This window comes from Arachis ipaensis, chromosome B5, assembly GCF_059453495.1.
Source record: "Arachis ipaensis isolate K30076 ecotype BB chromosome B5, ASM5945349v1, whole genome shotgun sequence".
Lineage (NCBI taxonomy): Eukaryota > Viridiplantae > Streptophyta > Magnoliopsida > Fabales > Fabaceae > Arachis > Arachis ipaensis.
In genome coordinates this window covers 143046750-143061600 of record NC_142440.1, presented here as the reverse complement: position 1 = coordinate 143061600, position 14851 = coordinate 143046750, and the positions used below count along the sequence as shown (strand labels likewise).

Sequence of the window (14851 nt, the reverse complement as noted above, 5' to 3'; positions counted from 1 at the left end):
ATCCTCCACCACCTAAATTTTGAATAAAATAAAAAATATATTTGATTTGTTATTTACCATAATAAGTTAAGACAATAAATTTTATTTATTTGTTTAATTATTCAACAAAGGATTTTTACTTGAAAAATATATTTTGAGTTTTTACCTATTTGATAGTTAATATTTTTTATTACTATTATATGGTAAGTATTTTGTGAGTTAAATGAGATATAATTATTTATTTATTTTACCAACCTAAAATAGTTTTTATTTTTTAAAAATAAAATCTTAAAATTTTATCCTTTAATTAATACCACATGAGAAACACTTACCATTTGTACCATCTTAAAAAAATATCTATATAAAATAGGAGCATAGTCACATTATTTATTTGATGTTAAGTGATCTTCAATAAAATTTTAAGTTATTATATTAATTAGATTGACGATCTATGAATGTGATTTATGTTAATTATTTTAGAACATGATAAAGAAGTAAAATTACTCAGCTAGAGTCTAAAGTCATAGGCAAAGAGAAACTTAATATAGGAGTGTCAATTTTATGAAAAAGATGATAAAGAATAGCAATTGATAAAATAACATAACATAAAAGAGACAAATTCTTATGTGAAATAGACATTTCTTTTCAATTGCTCTACTTCATAATATAAAACAATTCATCTGTATCAGAAAACAATAAAATTGAGATATCATCTTTTAAAGACTAATACCTTCTCAAAACACAATGCAACAAATCAAATTTTTTGGTTTGCTGTTTTATAAATTTATCAGTTCACTTCAATATATAGTCTTTCTCAATCGCATATTTAAATTGATATTTATTTGATTCAACCATTTGATATTAAAATGAAATGCCAACTTAAATGGCACAAATATGATTTTTTTTTCTTATTTAAAAAGGGTTTATTTAGTTTCACATAAGATATTTGAACATAAAAATATTGAGAAAAGAAGAATCCTAAAAGATGTTACACATTCTAATACCACAATGCTTTGAATTCTCATATTTTGAATAAAAACTAAAAAAGAAAAGAAAGCACAATAACAATGTATGACACCCACTTCAATAACTTGGAAACTCGGTAACATTCATATTTTTAAATTCTCCATTGTTGCTTAGCTCTAGATACTTCACCGGAGGTTGCTCAGATCCAATGTAACTGAAAATATCACAAAAATAATTATTTATCTTATGATATGAATATGCTTTCCATTTAAAATTGAACGACTATCTGGAACTTTGAAGAAATATGACAACTACCCTTATGAAAATGGTATGGTGATAGATAGAAAAAATAGATAACAGAACTTGCAAATATCGAGTAGTGATAAATCAAAATAAGTAATGCATCTTATAAAGTCTAAACATTCTATCATGAGTGTACAAAAAATAAACTTTTTGCAAGTTGAACAATTTACTTTTTTGTAAAGAATTTGTAAAGAATAGGAATTATAAAAAAATTATTAACAAATCTAAATAAAAGAATAACTGGTAGTAAAATTTCACCCACGTGAATATCAATTTTAATAAAACAACAACTTGCCTTTATAATTTTTCTATCCAAAATTATTTCAACCACCCACGTGAATATGTCAATTTTTTGCCTATTAAAAAGACAAAGCAACAATAAATAAATCCTAAGAAGATCTAAAAAATGTTCACAGCAGTTTTAAATAAACTACCATTTCAATAAAATCATTTTTGTTACAAAAGATCAATATACCACAAAGAAAAGACACAAATTGAAATATAGATCTAAAAAAGAACAAAAATTAATGATGAATATAATGGTATTTAATTGTCTAAAAGTTATGAGTTATACACTTGTGCAGCATAATCAATTCAGCCAATATAGACGAAAACAATAAAATTAAATAACAACCGATAATACAATACAGCTAGTAGAATCTTTTTATTTACCACCAATAAAGAAAACTGCAAGACATGTGAAAATCAAGCTCAAAAGGTTTATGGGTAGCTAAAATATGCAGACACATCCAAGATAACTATTTAAAAGTATTAAAATTAAGTTCAATAAACGCAATAAAAGATAGTAACCCAATTTCAAAATTGAATGTAAATGGAGCAAAAATATAACATCTTTCTTACCTAATACCCAATTATCTATGACAATATTATTAGTTCTAATGCTTATAATATGAAGTGAGATTATTTTCTTAGACTCAAATTGGTCATAGACATTAAATATTATTAAATTTACAGATCAATTACCAATCCCTAATATGCTACAATAACTTAATTGATCAACTTTAAACCAATAAAAATCGATATCAAACAAAGTGTCACCTCATAAAAATGCTTCCACAATACATGTTTAAGATACCAAAAATACATAAACAAAAGGTGAAACAAAAAAGAAACACAACAATATTTCATCTAATCTACATCCGACACATGCATAACTATGAATTCCCAACCTACAAAACTTATTCAACCTAATTCTTGAATGGTGAAGAATAACATAATAAATCCTTTTAGAAAATATGAATAAAAAACAGTGAACATTTCATATAGACAAACTAATCCTTTAATTGGAACAAAACGCCAGAAAAAACCAAAATGAGCAAAGCCAAAAAACAAGTCCTAAAAACTAACCTTTAAAAATTAAACAGAACTGGTGAAACTTAAACTTACCTACAAAAAGTGATCCACACTAAAACCCTTCGTCGTAAAACAAATGACCCTTAAACTGCTGCCCTCCTCCATATTCTACACTTCATAATTTTAAAACCACACACTAAAGAATCACAAATAAAAATAGCTATCTTGGCAGAAGTAAAAAGCTAATAATAAAGTCAGCTATCCCTTTAAATCTTGGTAATGAATATTTAATTGGATGATTTTTTTACATAAAGTTTATTACCGAATTTTTCATTTCAATTTTTAAAGGAACATGAAATTAATCCCTCAATTGTAAATTTTGAGAAATGTATTTTAAAATTGAATTTGATTTCTTAATAATTTTTCTGCATGCCATCACTTACAGCTAGGTTCAATATTGGCAACTATTTCTTAGAATGACAATTTCAACTTCCAAGTTATAAAAAATTATCCATAAAAAAAAAGTACACTAATATCCCAAACATATTACACAAAAATAAAACCAATTTTCTAAGGACAAATAAATCATGACACTGTATAACAGTATAAGAATATATGTCTTATAATACATACTCTAATTCATGCATTTTTAACACTTCATAATGCTAGAATCTCAAATTATCACAGTCAAAATATGAATCAATGCCTAGAGTTAAGTATAGTTGCACTACTGAAGCAATCAAAGTCAATATATGCATATTGGTTGCAAAAGAAAAAAATTAGTCTCTGAAAGAAGAACAACTCACATGAAAAGTAAAGAAAATACCTTGACAATAACCCAATATCATCACATCAAACTCAGATATGCAATGTCAGATAAAGAAAAAGAAAAAAAACAGAACAAATAGTGTCTCAAACTGATAAAGTGAAACTTTAACTACAATAGACTTATGTTGGAGGATAATGAGAGTATTGGAAGAGCACTCATAAGCTGCAAAAATCATTTTGAAGGACTTGATTGAGCACCATCACATAATCAATATCCCATTCTGAAGTTAAAAAAAGGGAAAAAATTATTTGTTTTACAAAATGAGTGAAAAAAAATCTATACAATTGTCAAATTGTTATAGTTATAGATTTCTCTCTGCTTGAATCTCGAACCCTAATGGTATTTTCTGTAACGTTTTTTTAAAAGAAAGAAAAATAAAAATAAATTTCTACTTTTAAAAAAGAAAAGTTACCCACACTGCGGATCGGATGACAGGATCTCAGAACTCTCCATTCTTTTGACCGGTGTTTCAACTTGTTGCCAACTGCTCCTTCTTTAGTGACGGTCGTAACACCACTCACCGTGGCACTATTCTTTCTCCTTGCAGCTGCATCAACAGTCACATAGAAAATTATTTATTCTCTATATGTTATAAAATAAGGGCTGCTGATTACATGCATCAAACCTAAATAAATAGAATAATCAGGAGTACCTCTGTTATAGAATAATACCTCTGTTTGGGTACAATACTATGGGGAGCTTTTTATATGATTTATATTCAATTGCATTTGACTGGACAGCGTTAGCTGAGTTTCCATCAGTTTCCATCATCGCCGCCCTCTTCTCCTTCCATGGAGCTTCCTTTCATCACTGTCGTAAGTTCTTCTTCACAACCAAGCCAAAATACTGACTTCTTTATGTCAAGAACATGTTTGGAGATGCGACTACTGCCAACAACAAAAACAGTAAACAGCAACAAACACACTAAATCACTTGCTCAAATAAAGATAAAGCCTTTTCCGAATCATGATGAAGTTCCCACATGACCATGTATAAATCTAAGTAATCTATTAAATCGAAATTCCAGATTGAACAACAGAAACGTGTATGTGTTTCCTTTAGTCAAACTTCTCAATAATAATTTTAGAATTACGCTAAGAGCAAACAAAGTATGGAATGCTTATTAAAGCAAATCATTAAAGGACCTTAAGAAACATCAATATTATTGCCTATTGGAATGATTTATTTGTAATGGTAACTTTGCAAAAAATTTATTAATAGCTAATTCTTTGAAAATGCCATAATATAAAGCAATTCACTATTGATCACTATCTGTGTATATTCTTTGAATGAAATTAATTAAATAATGCATATTTAAAGATAAAAGAATAATTAATTCACTGCATATGCATACTTGTAGTTTGAGTTTTTTTAATTCTTTTAAATTAAGATTCAGGTATTACATGTTTACATTCATAAACTGAAGTGGTGCAGAGGAAATAAAAAAATACTTTAAGGTAAGTGTGTCTCTTAGATACTTTCTTTTGAGAGTACGGGGAAGTACCACTTTGTGATCCTCACTTTTGAAGAGTGAATTATAGTGCAATTATCTTTATCGAATACATCTAATCTTAAATAAAGATAATAATGAATATCAGTCTAACCCTTTCAACATCCATAGTTCAGAAGAAAATTTGAATAATACCTCTTTAAAAATAATCTTGCGATATGCCTTCAGTCCTTTCGATATATCACCAATATGTTCTGCATGAAGAAATGGAAGAACTTAAAAAATGCTAGATCTTTCCAAGAAACACTTTCTACTAATTGAATATGCAACATCTGAGTATTTGCGTCCTACAGAAATTGTACAATGATAAAATGAATTTTTTATATATCAATATTCAAAGATTGAAAAAGAAGCTCACACATTGTTGGATCTAAAAAAGTAATGAACTTACCACAAAAGCAATCTCTTCAACAAACAAAGTTTCAATGTCAAATAATATCTTTTCTCCAATATTCTCTCTACCAATAGGTTTTTCTTTACTTGAAAATCTAATAGTACATCAAGCTTTACTTTTCCTATTCTATTAATGAGAAGCTCAAAGTGAATCATTTTAATAATGATAATAGAATCATGTGATCACGAAATTACAGATAGAGATACACAAAATACACAAAAAAGGAAGTGGTCAAAACCCCAACGATTGCAAGATTATAGTTCACAGTTTATTCAAATCATCCATGTGCAAAATTCACTCATAAATCCTAAAAGAATCTCTTCCTCGCACAAAAAACGACCATGTAGATAGAAAACGCAAAACACAGAATAAAAAGAGCATCTTTCTTCCACACATTGAGAAGTTCTTTTATCTTTTAATTGAAAATCTTAAAAGTTCTTTCCCTCCATCAATAAGTAGGACACAACTATAATCCGTTAACCACAATTATCAGGAAGCTAAGGTAACATAACCATATGATGCTAGATCTACAATTTATAGTTTAACCAACTAATAAAGCAAGCAAACAACATAACCATATGCAACGTTCTCAGAACAAAAACAACAATTAAATTAAAACGAAAAGATAAAATGAAGCAAATAAGCTTTAAAAAGTCAAAATAAAATTTTAGGTGAAGAAATAACAGTGCATTATATCCCATCAGCATAAGAAATAAGAAAAAGACATAGATATACTTCTCTAGTGGCTTGCCTCTGCAAAGAGCTCTTGCTTTGATCTAACCTAAACCCAAAAACACATACACGAAACAAACTAAAAGAAGGGAAACAAATGTTTTGAAATAAAAACAGAAGAAGATTAGAAAAAAATACAGTAGTTTTTTATTTTGAAATTAAAAAAAAAAAAGGCTTACCTTTGCCTCACAGCCGATAACATCTTCAATGGCAAGATATCCATCACCATTCTTCTCTCCCATCTCCAACGGTGAATATCCACCGGTTAGCTTTCTGGCGTCACCACTTTGCTACCGAACTGCTGCCTCTTGGCTGATAGCAGCAAGATTTAGTGCATCTGAAATCGACAACGGTCAGGAAAAAAGAAACCTAAATAGTTATATCCAAATTGGTTGAGCCTTCTAAATAAGAATAACATAGTAAAAGAGAACGATGACCGAACAGCAGTAGAAGAAACACATACCGCAGTAACCATATTTGACATTGGCATGAGAGCTTCTTTTCCACTGTGAAAGTTCTCTTCGCCTCTGCTCCTGAAGCTCGATTCTCTTTGTCTGTCTCCTCTTCTCTCAGATCTTGCTCTCATTTTCTTCGTTTGTTTTAACACTCTCACTTAATCAATACTTTCTACCACTGCTCGATAGCTTCCTCGATACAGACGAAGAAGATGATAGAAAAAACAAATCCGAGAGAGAGCGCGAAAAAGAAGAGAGAGAGAGAATCAAGGAAAGATTTGATTTTTAAAATCCTGATTTGAAATTTGTTTACTCTTGCTCTGGTTTCAATGCAAGTTCAAATTTTAATCCTAAAAAGGAAAAAACGCACTCAACATGCATCTGATTTGGATTTACAAATCTACTTCTATTACTTTTGCAGCTTTGCAGGTGAGAGTTGCGTGAAGAAGTTGCTGTGTTGCTTGCTTTTTGTTTATATTTATTATTTATTATATTTTATGTTTGTATTTTGAATTAGTAAGACACTTGTCAATTATTTAAATAAGACACTTGTTGATCAATCAGCCTATACACTTGTCAAGCACTGAACCTACTACTATTCTCTTAGCCTATACACTTGTCAAGCACTGAACCTACTACTATTCTCTTATTATATATTAATAGATATAGAAAGATTTCAATTTAGTTTTCAATATAAATTTTTGGGTAAAAAACACAAATAAACCATGGGAGGAAAGTTGTTACATGAATAAATCAAATGAAAAAGTGACTCACGAATCAGCCAAAGTCTATTTTTATATAATTCGAACATATTTGATTCGAACTCCATTTGAACATAAATCGAACCTATTTGGTTCGAACTTCATAGTTATAATTCAAGCCTAATTGGTTCGAAATACTCTTGATTTTGTGCCTCAACTAATTCGAACCTAATTGGTTCGAATTACTCTTGATTACTTGCCTCCAATAATTCGAACCTAATTGGTTCGAATTATGAACAATTGGGTTATATAAGGAGTTCGAATCAAGCAAATTCGAACCACTTATCCTTTTCCATACCCCACCAAATCCCAGAGAAAACGACCCAGATTCGATTCGAGAAATAGTAGAACTGAAGACTCAGCTGATGGGGGACGATCCTGCAAGGCTGTACCGGTTGGACGGGGTTGCTCATATAGCCGGGGTCATCAATGACGAGGTTAGTAGATAGAAAACTTTGTGCACACGGTTTATCTGAGTTAGTGGTTTTGCATGTGGTTTTAGTGGCAGTTTATGTTAGTGGTTTATCGTGGTGGTATTGTTAGTGGTTTGTTGTAGTGGTTTTATATGCGCTTCTATTAATGATTTATGTAAGTGGTTTATGTTAGGTGGTATTGTTAGTGGTTGGTTGTAGTGGTATTGCAAATAGTTTATTTTAGTGGTTTTGCATGCGGTTTAGTTGGTGGTTTAGCGTAAGTGGTTTTTTGTACGTGGTTTTATATGCGGTTGTGTTGATGGTTTATGTAAGTGGTTTATGTAATTGGTTTATTGTGTTAGTTTATTTTTTGGTTAGCAGTATTGTATGTGGTTCTAATAATGCGGTCCGTTTAATACGCAGCCACAGCGATGCATCAGGAGCATGCGGCGGCAACAAGGCATGCCACTTGATGAGCGTTATGTTCCCTACTTGCAGATGGCCGGGTTATACCATCTGGCTAGGCTGAACGATAGATGGTTCTGGTTAGATGAGCCCCTTGTCAGCGCCTTCGTCGAGAGGTGACGTCCTGAGACGCACACCTTCCATATGCCCTTCGGAGAGTGCACGATCACGCTTCAGGACGTGGCGTACCAGTTGGGGTTGGCAGTGGACGGGCGTTATGTCAACGGTTGCCTTACAGACTTCCATGTGTATATCGAGGGTGGACGTCCAGGTTGGGTGTGGTTCGAGGAGTTGCTTGGAGTGATTCCTCCTCCGAGCCAGGTTCAGAAGTTCGCAGTAAACTGCACCTGGTTCCAGGAGACTTTCGGAGAGTGTCCTGAGGGAGCCGATGAGGAGATTGTGCGGCACTTTGCTCGTGCCTATATCATGATGTTGTTGGGCACTCAGCTGTTTGCCGACAAGTCCGGCAACCGCATTCACATCAGATGGCTTCCCTACGTAGCTAGGCTTGAGGAGATGGGTTCCTACAGTTGGGGTCTACAGGCCAGGGATGTGAGTGTTATTCCGGTTACTTTTATTTGAATAACTAGACATCAGATGTTTCTGTAGAGGGAGTTGGCGTGATAACATCGGTATTTTTTTGTGCAGTTTATCTGGATGCCGTATAGCTCCCCCGAGGTACTTCAGGTTGTGCATCCGGAGGCGTTGGAGCCTCGACACATGGCGGTGTGGCAGTCTGTCATGTCACTGATATACTTTGTCGTCGTAGAGTGGCATCAGGTAGATAGGGTGCTACCGCAGTTCGGTGGTGTGCAGCCCCTCCCGCGTCCCGCCCTGAACATCGACTTTTTGATGTCGAAGGACGGGAGAGGCAGTGATCGTTGGTTCCCGTCCGCTTTACCGGATTGGCATATTCTTTGGGAGACCCGTGCGAACCACGTCCTCCGGTTCGATGTTGTTGCCGATCCTGGACCTTCGCACGCCTACCTAGACTGGTGGAGTCAGCATGGAAAGAGGTTCTTGTCACCCGAGTTTTATCTGGGGGATCCGAGGGGCGTTCCTATTCCTGTCGAGGCGTCACAGAGGGGTCCTGGGCGAGTTCCTGACATGGATCGAGTCGACAACGTCCCTGATAGGCGTCGGGTTGAGAGGAGAGCTCGTGTCGGGACACGACGGAGCCAGCGTGAGTGGAGGTGGCTAGAGCAGGCTATCGACGAGGCTGATGACGCGGGTAGGGGTGGTCGTCGAGGACGAGGGCGTGGAGGCAGACGGAGGGCACCCGTTGCAGGCCAGGATGATGGTGAGGCTGGTGGCCTTAGTGGACAGGGGTACGCCACCGGAGATCCCACTACCCATGCTGAGGCTGGACTTGGGGAGGGGCCGCTTGGAGATTACTTTGTTGGAGTTCCCCCTGACGACCACACACATCAGGAGAGTAGGCCATGGGTGAGTCCAGGCAGCACGTTTTCAGACTTACTTGCCGGTGTTGGGTTTGATGGGATCTTGGATCCCCCTTCTTTGATGACATCAGTGCCATCATGCATGATGATGAGGCTGTCCCTGGGCGGAGTCAGACGACGGGGACACAGACACCGTTAGATGTCGATCTGAATGAGCCGCCCTCCGTGCCTCCTCCTGAGTACTTCGCTTTGGGTGGTACCCCAGCTTCGGCACATACTGCTGGGTCACATTCAGTTGCTGGGCCGTCCTCATCCCGACCGGTATATGTCTAGCCTAGGATGCCTACACAGCCAGCCCCGCAGGACGAGGACGAGGACGAGGAGATCGAGGATCAGGAGCCGTTTATCCGGAGAGGTCAGAGGACACGGGTTCCACGTCGTTGCTTCACGGGGTTGCACCTTTTTAGATGATTTCTGTGCCGAGTCGTATGTTACCTATGTTCGTCTATGTATTTTGTTACCAGTGTTACTTCGTATCCACCTTTAGATGTATGTGTGTGTTACTCTGAACACATCTGTACTTTGCATTTTGATGTTATTTAATTGCCGCATCATGTCTTGATTAATTTAACTCGTAGACTAATTTATTCCCATGCGTGTTCAACATACATTTCGTTTAAAACTCCTTAAACGAAACATATTCATCAATTCCGATCTCATGCACGTAACATATTCAGCTCTGTTCCTTACTAATTCGAACCATCTTGGTTCAATTTGCATTTAAAGTAATTCGAACCTATTAGGTTCGAATTAGTTGAGGCACGAAATCAAGAGTAATTCGAACCAATTAGGTTCGAATTATAACTGTGAAGTTCGAACCAAATAGGTTCGTTTTATGTTCAAATGGAGTTCGAACCAAATAGGTTCGAATTATATAAAAATAGGCTTTGGCTGATTCGTGAGTCACTTTTTCATTTGGCTTATTCATGTAACAAGTTTCCTCCCATGGTTTATTTGTGTTTTTTACCCTAAATTTTTAATTTAAGAATAATTATTGTTGAAGATTGCATGTGAGTGCTCGAAAAGTGTAGAAACCAGAAAAGAATTAGAAAAAAGAATGAGCAATTGATGAAAAACTTGCATTGCATGATGAGCCTCAACTATTACGCTAATAACTTTTCATATTTATACTCAACTAGTACTAGTTGCTATAGCTATTAAATACAGAAAATATTTATGATGGTATCATAAATATCTATTTACTAACTAACTACTACTACCAACTAACTAAAAATTAACAAAAATTGGATATCACGAAATACTCTTTTTTAAGTTTGGAGTTTGGCTATGAAAATATCCAACAATCTAAACTTACTATGGATATTCTTAAAGGAACTAGGTGCTAAAGACTTGATTAGAATGTCTTAAACCAAATGATGAGTTGATATTAACAACCAATGAATTAATCCCTCAAGTAGTTTGTCTTCCACAATGTGACAATTTGCCTCAATATACTTAATTTACTCATAGAAAATAAGATTGGTGGCAATATACATAATTAATTTGTTGTCACAATAAATGCTTGCAACCTTTTGAATGGATGCTCCAAGATTTTGAAGAACATAGCTTAACCATTGCACTTTTATAGTTGCTATGGCCAGTGGACGATACTCTGCTTCGGAGGATAATGTTGTGACGGTTAATTGTTTTTTGTTCTTCCAACTAACAAGTAATGTTATTAGATAGAAACAATATGCGGAGATAAATCTTCTAGAATCGGGACAACTTGTACAATTAGAATATGAAAATCCTGTGATGTTCAAATTTGACTTTGCAGAAAAAATCCAGCAGCTGGCGAATCTTTGATATATCTCAAAATTCTTTGTAATGCTCGCATGTGCTCAATAGTGGCAATCTAGAAATTGGCTTAATTTTTCTATGACATAGATGATATCAGGTCTAGTATTTGAGAGATAGAGTAATTTTCCTATGATCTTCCTATATTGAGTCGTAATTGGCAATAGCTTCCCATCATCCTTGCTCAGCTTCACTCCATACTCCATTGGAGTTGAAACAGACTTGCAATTTTTAAATCATGTTTCCTTGAAAAGATCAAGAACATATTTCTGCTAATATACAGCAATCCCTTTCTTTGATCCTGCTACCTCCAACCCAAGAAAATATTTAAGATCTCTAATGTCTTTACTTCAGAACCTTTCATCAAGTGTCCTTTTTAAATTGTCAATTTCACTAAGGTCATTTCCTGCCAAGACTAAATCATCAACATAAACTAAAATTCTAGTAAATTCCATTGTAGTTATCTTTGTGAATAAGCTTTAATATAACTTGCATTGTTTGAATTCCAACTTTACAAGAACAGATTTTAGTTTTCAATTCTATTGTCTACTTGCTTATTTTAAACCATACAATGAATTTTCAAGCTTGCATATTTGTCTTGGTTTTGCTTCCAACCCTTGTGGCATTCCCATATAGACCTCCTCATCAAGCTCGCCATGCAAAAATATTATATTTACATCTATTTGCTTTAAATGCCAACCTATTATCGCTGCAAGCGCCAAAACAACTTGCAAGGTACCTAACTTGATAATCAGGCTGCATGTATATTTGTAATCGACTCCAGGAACTTGAGCGAATTCCTTTGCCATAAGACATGCTTTATTAATGCCTTCCAACACTTCCATTAGGATGGTATTTTACTCAAAAACTCCACTTGCACCCTATTACCTTCTTACCAACTGGAAAAGAGGTCAATTTCTAGGTTTTGTTTTCGTCAAGAGCATTTGATTCTTGGCCATGATCACTGTTGGAACCTATCACTAACATGTCATCTATGTACAATAATAGAATGATGAAATTATCATTACTAGACCTTTTGTAATAAGTACAATAGTCTGACTGAACTCTATTGTACTCAAGAATAATAATGAAAGAATCAAATCTCTTGTACCAACATTTCGGCACTTACTTTAAACGTATAGAGATTTGGTTAACCTGCAAACCAAGATTTCTTTTCTTAGTTCTTCAAAGCCTTTTGGTTATTTCTTCTTCAACTTCACCATGAAGAAAAGTAGTCTTTACATGTGGTTGCTCTAGATGTAAATCCTATATAACACATATAACAAGAACTACTCTGATTGTAGAAATCTTGACTATAGGAGAAAATATTTCATTGAAATCAATACATTCTTTCTAAGCAAATTCCTTCACCACTAATCTTTCACAATAATGTTCTATCTGGTTATGAATGTCACGCTTGATTTTGTAGACCCATTTGTTACCAATGGCTTTCCTTCTATTTGGGAGTGGGACAAGCTCTCACGTCTTGTTTTATGTGTAGTGCTTCCATTTTTTTCTTGCATGACTGTCATTCATAAAGAAGAATTTGAACCATCTATGGCCTCTTTAGAGGTTGATGGTTATCCACTTTCAGTAACAAAATAAAATACATCGTGGCAAGTCATGACATAGTCGGCATGCCATGATGGTCTTCTTAATTCGCATGTTATTCTGTGAGTTTCAGTTGGTTTTTGTTCAACTTGCTCTGGTTCTGCTTTAGAAGAGTCTTTTTTCTCCAGAATTGTCATTCATGTATATTGTAGTAGTTTCTTCAATGCTGCTATTAGTTTCATGCTCCTTTTGCAATTGATTTTCAACGAATATAACATCTCTACTTACAATAGTTTTGTGGGCAGTGAGATCCCACAAACGATTCCCCTTTATGTTATCAACATATCCCAAAAAGATACGCTTCCTTGATTTAGGATCAAGCTTTGTTCTTTCTTAGAAATTGAGCATCACATAAACAAGACATCCAAACACATGTAGAGAAGAATAATCGGGTGGCTTACCTTGCTACATCTCCATTGGTATTTTTAATCCAATTGTTGTTGATGGCGATCAGTTAATCACGTAGTAGGCTGTTTTAACTGCTTCTACACAAAAATACTTGGCTAATTCTGCATATCGCAACATATCTCAGGTTCTTTCTAGAAGAGTTATGTTCATCCGTTCTGCTACACTATTTTGTTGAGGTGTATATGCAACTGTGAATTGTCTCTAGATACCCTTGAGCTTGCAAAATGCAATAATATCACCATGAATATATTCTCCTTTGTTATCTATCCTCAAGCATTTTATTTTCTTCGCAGTTTTAAACTTTATTCATGCTTTAAACTCCTTGAATACTGGAAACACATTTGACTTCTTCTTAATAGGGAATACCCATCCACACTCTTCGTGAGTAATCATCTATAAAGGAAAACAAAATATTTTGCTCTTCCTAGTGATAATTCTGGTGATTTTTCACACATCAAAATAAATCAAGTCTAGTATGTGTTTGCTTCTAGCAGTTGATCTTTCAAACTTCAATCTATGCTGCTTGCTTGTCACACAATGCTCACAAAAAGGTAGATTCATCATTTTGATCCCTGGAAAGAGATTATGTTCTGTAAAACTTGTATATCTCGTTCTGACATGTGGCCTAATTTCTGATATCACAACATCATTGTATCTTCTTGATTTGCAAATTCTACTAATGCCTCTGCGGCTGCGTCCCGACCTATATCTCCAAAGAGCAAGTATAGATTAGCTGTTAGTCATTTTACCTTCATGATCACACAAGCACCATTAGTCACCTTCAACGATCCACTTTCAATGTTGATCTTGTACCATTGAGAATCCAACAGTCCAACGGACAACAAATTTTTTCTCAGGCCGTTCACATATCTTACACCTTGAACTTTATGGATGAAATCATCAAACGTCTAAATTTTAATGATATCAATTTTCACAATTTCAAAGGCATGATCATCTTCCATGAGTACAAATCCCTTTGAAACAGTTTCATAAGTGCTAAATCACTCATGATGTAGATTAATGTGATATGTTGCTACACAATCCAATAGCCAGACATTAGCTAGGGTTTATTTCCTTCATGACCAATTGCAGCTTCGACACACAAAACATCTCGATCATTAGAGGTGTTTGCAACACAACCATGTGAGGTAATTGCATCAGGAGTTTTTTGTATGCTTTTCTTGTTGAACCAACAATCTTTCTTCAACTGCCCTTTTTGGCCATAATTGTAAACAATAATATTCTTCTTTCGAAACTTTGATCTACCACGACTTTGACTCTCACTAGAGATACGTTCTGTTGATCTACCTCTCATCACCGACAAAGCTTTTGCTTGATTTGAATTTTTTGTTTGATCATCTTTATTTTTGCGCTTACTTTCTTCTTCAAGAATAACGGTAGCAACATCATCAAATCAAAGTTGATCAGCAATATTGTTATTTGTGATGTTGATG

General features: G+C 34.6%; 1 long non-coding RNA gene and 1 pseudogene across 1 annotated transcript; one reads left to right on the top strand and one right to left on the bottom strand.

The window, feature by feature from the left end:
* Nucleotides 1–4261: 4261 nt before the first annotated feature.
* On the bottom strand, nucleotides 4262–6580 carry LOC148566055 (uncharacterized). The gene is made up of 5 exons (XR_015883265.1): nucleotides 6491–6580; nucleotides 6207–6364; nucleotides 6031–6076; nucleotides 5037–5095; nucleotides 4262–4278 (listed from the first exon to the last, which is right to left on the bottom strand). It is a non-coding gene; the product is annotated as an uncharacterized LOC148566055 (long non-coding RNA).
* Nucleotides 6581–8265: 1685 nt separating this feature from the next.
* Nucleotides 8266–9992, top strand: LOC148566054 (uncharacterized; annotated as a pseudogene).
* The last annotated feature ends 4859 nt before the right edge of the window (nucleotides 9993–14851 follow it).